General features: G+C 37.1%; 1 protein-coding gene across 1 annotated transcript in view; it reads left to right on the top strand.

Annotated features, from left to right (window-relative positions):
* The first annotated feature begins 1,650 nt into the window (after nt 1-1,650).
* LOC145247897 (fibroblast growth factor receptor 3-like) overlaps nt 1,651-7,888 on the top strand; it is a 288,850-nt gene continuing 282,612 nt past the window's right edge. The window contains exon 1 of the mRNA XM_080109518.1: nt 1,651-1,859. The gene's annotated coding sequence lies outside the window, so the exon portion shown is untranslated. The remainder of the gene's footprint in view (nt 1,860-7,888) is intronic.

The raw sequence follows: 7,888 nt of genomic DNA, 5'->3' as shown, positions 1-7,888 counted from the left end.
CGTTTTCATATTGTTATAATCTGATAGAAAGATAGGTGTCTATTCAAAATGGCGACTCGGCTGAAAATTCCCCCAAAATTCTGATACTGCTATCGGAGCACATTCCGTAGAAGTACTTCTAAATACTACAGCGATGGGACAGGAGGCGGGGCTTGACAGACACTATAAGGTTAGATATCATTTTTATGCTATCCAAATGGGAGAGGCTTGTGTAGATGTGGCAACAATACTCGATAGCACGCGATAATGTTGGAATTATATAGATATAGGATACTAACAATTATATAGATATAGGATACTAACAAAAGATTTCTATCCGGGAAGAGGAAGCCTAGCTTTTTTGAAGCAAACTTACAATATCCCCTCACCACCATCACGACTGCTAACTGCCATGGCTCGATCAAAAGATGAAAATCTAATCAGTTTATCAACAACTTCCTGTCTAGTGACGTAATATCTCGACATATTTTACTAAATCTAACCTTTTAATTCAACCATATGTGGAAATACTATTTGTAGCACTATATAAATATTGCTACACACTTCTAAAGACATGTCCCTCAGAATAGTATGTAACTGTATCATCGGTCGTCCTTCTCCCTCATTAGCTTTTAAACAGAATTTTTTGTTCTCTGTAATCGAACGCCAACCGAAACTCGGTAGTTTATACACCGTGAGCCAACGACTTTGTTTCTCTTTCTCTTGTAAAATTCCGTAAATGGTTACACAACCGAAGTCCTCAAGTAGTCTCAATATCTGTCAAAGGTTTCGTTGAAAATTTCATGCAAGGTCATCGTATTTCCATCCATTCCACGCGGTCAATAACAATAACACAGCTCGTTTGCTTTCATAATTCATTCCAATGTTTTTTTTGGGGGGGGGGTCGTCTTGTTTTACTTCTACAGTTTATCACAACGTTTTGTATTACAAAGCTGTCAACTTTGAAAAACAGACGGTTCAAAATGAAAGTGTGCACCATGTTGTTGGTAAGGGTTCAGGAAGGTGGGCGACTATCATATATATTTAAGAGCTACATAGAAACACTTGAATTCTGCAAAATTGACATAAACTTAATATACTTATATTAGGTTTGACAACCACTTGATTAGTTTGAAGGGAATTTCTCTTTCAAAAACGAAGGTCGTTCAACAGACATGTTATTTTTCTAGCACGATTGCTATACGAATGGGTTGTGACATTCAGTATAATTCCTGGACAATTTTTCCTTAATATTTGCGGAGTTCAATTTGAAACAGCAATATTTTTACCTGCTTTTATAAAGGAAGTCGATGACACTTTTTACGATCGTGAAATTCTCAAGACTGCAGTATCCATTCGATCAGAATCCAATCGTAATTATTCGTGGAACATATCTTCTTATATTCCTTTTCTTTTAATTATTCTCCATCTTCGTTATCTTGATATTTTCCTTCTTTTTTTAAGTTTTTCATTTTCGTCTATTTCTACTTTTCTTCTTTATCTTACCCCGTCTTCATCGCATTAGCCAGCATCATCTGTTTCGTCATCATATTTTACATTTCGCTTTCTTCTTATCCTCTTCTCCTTTTTTTTTCCTCCTCTCAGTTTTTAATATTATTCTTATTCTTTATCTTTTTAGTGGATTTTCTCGTCCCAGCAGTTCACAGATTAAGATGGCAGAAAATCGAAGCAAATATGTGGAATTTGACAGAGAACTGAAAGGAATAATAAACACGAAGACAAATAGTATAATACCAAAAAATGTAGGAATACGAGTTACAGTTCCGAAAACACTACAAAAAAGACTAGGGGAAATTGGAATCAAAGAGAGGATTGGCACCATCCAACCAACATGATCAGGTTAGGCCGACCATGCACAGGTAAGTTGAAAAAGAAATAGAAACAATATATAGAAAGAACATTGCATGAATGAAAAAGAACTGAATTAACATAAATCTCACAATTACCCCCCCCCCCTAAAAACACATACGCATACGGTGGCGTCGTCCTAAGTTAGTACCACACAGAATTGCCAGAAAGAATCAAGGGTAATGGAAATACTGACGAGAAAAAGCAGCATCAAAATTTCGAAAAGTGCGAAAAGTACTGAAATCTTGGGAAGCTTATGGCCAATCAAATCACAGAGAAAACCAACAATTGTTATCGGAAAGAAATTTATGGTAAACGGTTATTGTGGTAACACAAAATGATTTGTAACTGTTATTGAAATTGGCGGAAAGTTTTGGAAAATTGGGAAGATTTGTTGTCAGTCAGTTTCCAAAAAATCACTTGTTAGTACGAATAAGTATTCACTAGGCCTAGGACAACAGCATATTCTTTTCATTGTTTTGACTCTCGAATGTGTATCCGTTGATATCGTATATGTTTTTATATAGAGTGATGTGGTTCTCGGTTGATCAACTGTGTCTGTGTTGGATATATACTTGAGAGTCGAAACAACAAAAAGAATATTCTGTTGTCATAGCCCTAGTAATCACTCGTGTGAAACTCCTCAGGAGTAAATGATCTTCGGACCGGGATCAAAGTGTAGTATCTGTTCTGCAGATGCTGCACTTAAGATAATTTGTACAGGTCAATGGAGGGGAAAACCCTCTATACTGGGACAATTAATATTTTTGGTAACCAGAGTGCCCCCTTTTTGCCTACTTTTAGGGGAACTGGTTTTTACCCCACATTAAAAACGGCCTTGTGCCTAATTTGCTTTGGTGGGGAAGCAAATAAATACATACAGTAAATGATATTAATGAACTCTATGGGAAAAGCAATGAAAACGGAAAACTGGAATTGACAGCTGGGGACAACGCCTGACAGAAATAAGTATTTTCAAAGCGACTCTATCTCCATTACTTTTTTAAGACTATGATTAAAAAGAATGATTCCATTCAACACCATATTTGGGAGGTGCAATTCCAGATGCAAAATTGCAAATAAAAAGTTAGGCACACTAACAAACAAAATCTTTAGTCAGAATGTAGGAAACAAATTTTGAAACAGATCAGCACAGAATTGCCGAAAACTAAATCGTTATTAACAGTTGCATAAAACAACGGGTTAGAACGAACTGCATAAACCCCAGGATATACAAGACCCAGGAAAACAATTAATGCAAACTCTGTAGACAAGGAGATGAAAAAGTAAGATACATAATAAGTGAGTGCAGCAAACAAACTCAAAAGAATATTTAAAAAACAAAAAACAAAAAAAAACATGACTTTGTTGGCAACGTAGTTCACCAGGAACTATGCAAATGAAATCATTTTAAACATGAAGAAAAATGGTACAAGCATAAACAGTTGGAAAATGAAATGTGAAAAATAAATGAGCGAATTAATTTAAGCCAGAATACCAGGCGTGATAATAGTTGAAAAGGAAAAATCATTCCAAAAGTCTCAGCGTATCACAATATGAAGATCAAAGAAGCAGAAAACCTAAACAAATGCATGAAGTTTGTCAGAGAGCTAAAGAGAATATGGAGATACTAACTAACTAAATGGTAAGTTGAAATAGAATGATGCTGCATGAACATAACAATCCCAAAGAACTGAAACTGGCAGAGGAGTTGGGGAAGGAAATTCCTATAAGCTATCGATTTTTGTGAAGTGTCTAGGAGAATGGTCAGGTTCAGACACAGTGCATACCTCTGCTAAGTCATGGAGAGTACTGGAATCCTACAGAAAGTCAATAACCGTTTTTAGAGAGAGAGAGAGGGGGAGAAGGAGAGAGAGAGGGTTCAATGGTAAACGGTCGTGACAAGAATGCAAAGTGATTTTTAAAGGAATGTACTGAGTATTCTGGAGACATTTTGTCTTTCAGACTCCAGTGAGTGATTTTATTTATTGTAAATACAATTAGGCACAAGGCCATTAAATCAAGGGCCCAATCATATGAGCAGTCACTATAATATCGTATTCTCTTATGGAATTCACAACTTGAAACGTAACCACAACGTTTTTAAAATGCAATCGTGTATAGGACAATGAATGATCGCTGCTAATGACTTATGTGAGTACTCTTAAAAATTACTAATGCGCGAACTATACTCGTGTGTGTGTGTGTGTGTGCGTATTAAAATGTACTTAGGATTTTAAAATAACTAGCGGGGGTACTCGGCGTTGCCCGGGTGTTTCGAGGTGTAGTGTTCGGGCGGGGTGTTAATAAAGAAATAAGAATAAGCGAAGTAAATTTAAAAAAATCGAAAAAAAAAACACTAAAAACTAACGATGTTAAATGTAAAAATGGGAAAAACAAAAAAGGAAAACGCGAAAAAGAAAACAAAAAAACGAACGTTAAAAAATCTGAAAAACACGTGAAAAATGTCTTAAATAACCCTGCTTCAATATTAAAATTTTAAAAATCGAAAAAAGAAGACATCTTACACCACGATTCGAACCCAAAATAATAAGATCGCGCTCTAAACAACTGAGCTAAGACGACGTCGCCGAAATTGCGTCGCTTTTGCAAATATTCAAAGTAAATCAGGTTACGACGTCGTATGACGCATGCATAGAAGCGAACTCGTCATGAGAGGACGGTTTCTGCTGACTGCTCCCCCCGTAGAAAATTACTGATTTCAGGGTGAAAAAATTAACAATTTTGGCCAATTTTTCGATATTTGTCGGACGAAGGTTGGAAATTTAAAATGATACTGATCTGGCGAAAATTCGTGACCCGTGTGGAAAGTTTTTGCGAGATATACAAACACCTATATACATACAAACAAACACACATACACACACACATTTTCGCTTTTATATTTATAGATGACAAAGTGAACATCGGCACTCTAAAATAAACCTTTTCTGTTTTCTTAATGAACTAGCGAGGGGTACCCGGCGTTGCCCGGGGGGGGAGGGGTAAAATAAAAAAGTGTTTTGGTAGGTAAGTATGAGGATCGAACCCGAACCCTTGAGGCAAAGTTGGAAATTAAAGTGTGAAAAAAAAGAGTGCGACGTTAACCATTGGGCCACGGCGAGATGCTAACGGAAACACGTTTGAATTTATTTAATTACTTGGATTTGGCAGGTGCACGTTTTAATGACTTGATGAGGTCAACTTTTGACTGCGGGGTAGCATTTCATTTAGTGCGAAACGCTTTTTTTTATTTTCCCAATACGTTGGGGGTAGGGGAAACAACTCTACTTGTCCAATTTGAATAGCGATTGTCTTCTGATATAAGGAAATAATATTTCCACATTGATCAAAGCTGATTGCTTTCGGACATTTCCGGCGATCGAGACCGGAAAAATACCGCCAGAATTAGTGTCGCTTTTATTATAGAAAAAAGCCTAATCCACATGCGGTAAGCGACAAATGTTGAATATTTATCTTTCCGAAGTCGAGCAAATTAAATAGACAGGCGAGCTCCGTTGTTAACTCGGAGATATTATGATTTATATGTGATATAAAAAGTTTTAAAAAGTTGTTAACCGACTAACCGCTTCTCTGAAAAATGCCTTTTGTAGACATACAGAAAAAGCGAACACACATACACACATACATACATTTTCGCTTTTATATTTATAGATTAAGTTTTAAACATTGTGCAAGCCCTGTTCCTGCACTGGCGGCTACGGCGGCGAAACGATCCTTGTAAAATATTTAATATTTATTGGTTTAAATACTTAATACTGATCGGCCAATTCTATCAAAATTAGTAATGTCGATTGATTACTGATACAGAACTTGTACCAATCGGAAAAAGAATCCCAAGAGCCGAGCTCAATGCTTGTGTTCACTACATAAGCAGGAACCCAAACATGGCCACCAGTTTAAAACTCACTTTGCTCAACGAATGTAAGCCATAACTACTCAGATTATTTGCGGGCAACTAAATTTAATCTCGGAAAACGGCACAAGACACAGCCAAGGACCACAAAATATAACAAGAGCTTATACAAAATCTCACAAACTCACACACATCCACAAAAATACTATCAAAACATTTGCCCGTTTCTTTGAACTCTTCATAACGTTTAACTTTAGCCGCAAATAAAGTTGGCATGAATATGGATATCGTGGTCATTCGTACTTTTGTTAATGTCTTATTCGCTGACAGAATCGCTGGATTTTTATGGACTCTTTCGCGTTCTCTTTGCGTGATGCCGTGGCGGTCGTTGTCGTCTGACCCTAACCCTAACCCTAACCCTTACCTTAACAAATCCCGATGTTACTACTTTTACTATAGAATTTGTCCATCACAACAGGTGGCGCGTATTTGGCTGTTGTGTGTTAACGATTTCATGTGTAGCAAACGCAAGAACAATACAGGCGATATTATTTTCGTCAAGCAACACAAACGCTTTCGCCATCGACACAAATAACTAATTAGAAACAGGTGTAACACACGTTACACGTTACACAGATTTTATTGGATTAAAAAAATGGATTTACATTCCAAAAATTAAGAAAATCAAACTACAAGAATTTTCCAAATTATAACATTTGACGGATATTCACTGAATTTATTTTGAAATATTTTCCGAATGCGTATTTTACGATGATAATACATTTTTAATCACTTTTAGTGGGAGTTTCGTTTTCCATCGGATTTTAATCCGCGCTTACGAAAGCATTTTTTCTAATATCAAGAATGGGATGGGGAATCATAAGTATACTAGAAAAATACTCGTCCTAGGATGGGTAAAATTAGTTTTTCGAACAGAACAATAAGTCTCCTGTGCGTCATGAGTAAGTTGCTAGAATCTGTGTTAAATACAGAAGTAATCAACCATCTCAACAAAAATAACCTTCTTAGTGACACTCAATATGGTTTCCGGTCTGCTAGATCTACAGCAGATGTGCTTACAGTTATATCACATAGGATTAGCAAATCTCTCGACGGTGGCAATCTTTCTAGGGCAATTGCTCTTGACATATCTAAAGCCTTTGATAGGGTATGGCATAAAGGTTTACTTCATAAGATCGCTAGCTATGGTATAGCTGGAAAAGTCTTCTAAATTATTAAATCATTTCTTTCTGATAGGTTCATAAGAGTAGTAGTTGAGGGGCAAAAATCAGAAGCTCACAGTATTAATGCCGGTGTCCCTCAGGGATCCATCCTGGGCCCAACTCTTTTCCTGATCTACATTAATGATCTTCCAAATCACATCCTTACATCATTTGTAGACATTTATGCTGACGACACTACCATTTATGGTAGCACATCTAAGACAGTAAACGACCAAGTTCTCTCCAATTCTCTCTCCTCTGATCTTGAGCATGTAGTACAATGGGGAAAGGAGTGGCTGGTTACTTTTAATGCATCTAAAACCAAGCTTATCTCCTTACATCATCAACATTCTAATCCACATTTGGCATCAATTGAAATGAATGGCTCTCGTCTTCAAGAGGCCTCAAGTTTTGACAAGCTTCTGGGCTTGACCATTACTCCTGATCTTAAATGGAACACGTACATCAAATCTGTTGCCAAGACCGCTGGGAAAATGGTGGGATCTTTCTATCGATCCGGTAAATATCTCACTGCTGATGCTATTCTTTATCTATATAAGAGCCAGGTACGTCCAAGGATGGAATACTGTTGCCACATCTGGGCAGGAGCTGCTAGAAAGGACTTGTCCTGCCTTGATAGAGTTCAAAATAGACTTCGTAGCCTCGTAGGAGATGTCCTTTTCTCCTCCTTACAACCTCTATCTCACAGAAGAGATGTTGCGAGTTTGTCTCTGATGTATCGTTATTTTCATGGAAAGTGTTCGACTGAGCTTAAATCTATGGTCCTCCCTCGCCAAACTTTCACAAGAAACACTCGTCTAGCTGTAAACACTATCAATAATTCCCCCCACTCTTTATCTGTGCCTAAACCTAAACGTAGATTCCATGAACAAAGCTTCTTTCTTAGAACTGCACGCCTGTGGAATTGTCTTCCGTTTTC

Source organism: Euprymna scolopes, chromosome 26 (assembly GCF_053919585.1).
Source record: "Euprymna scolopes isolate OS-2025 chromosome 26, ASM5391958v1, whole genome shotgun sequence".
Classification (NCBI taxonomy): Eukaryota; Metazoa; Mollusca; class Cephalopoda; order Sepiida; family Sepiolidae; genus Euprymna; species Euprymna scolopes.
Note: the sequence above shows the minus strand (reverse complement) of the source record. Positions and strands in the feature narration are given on the sequence as shown.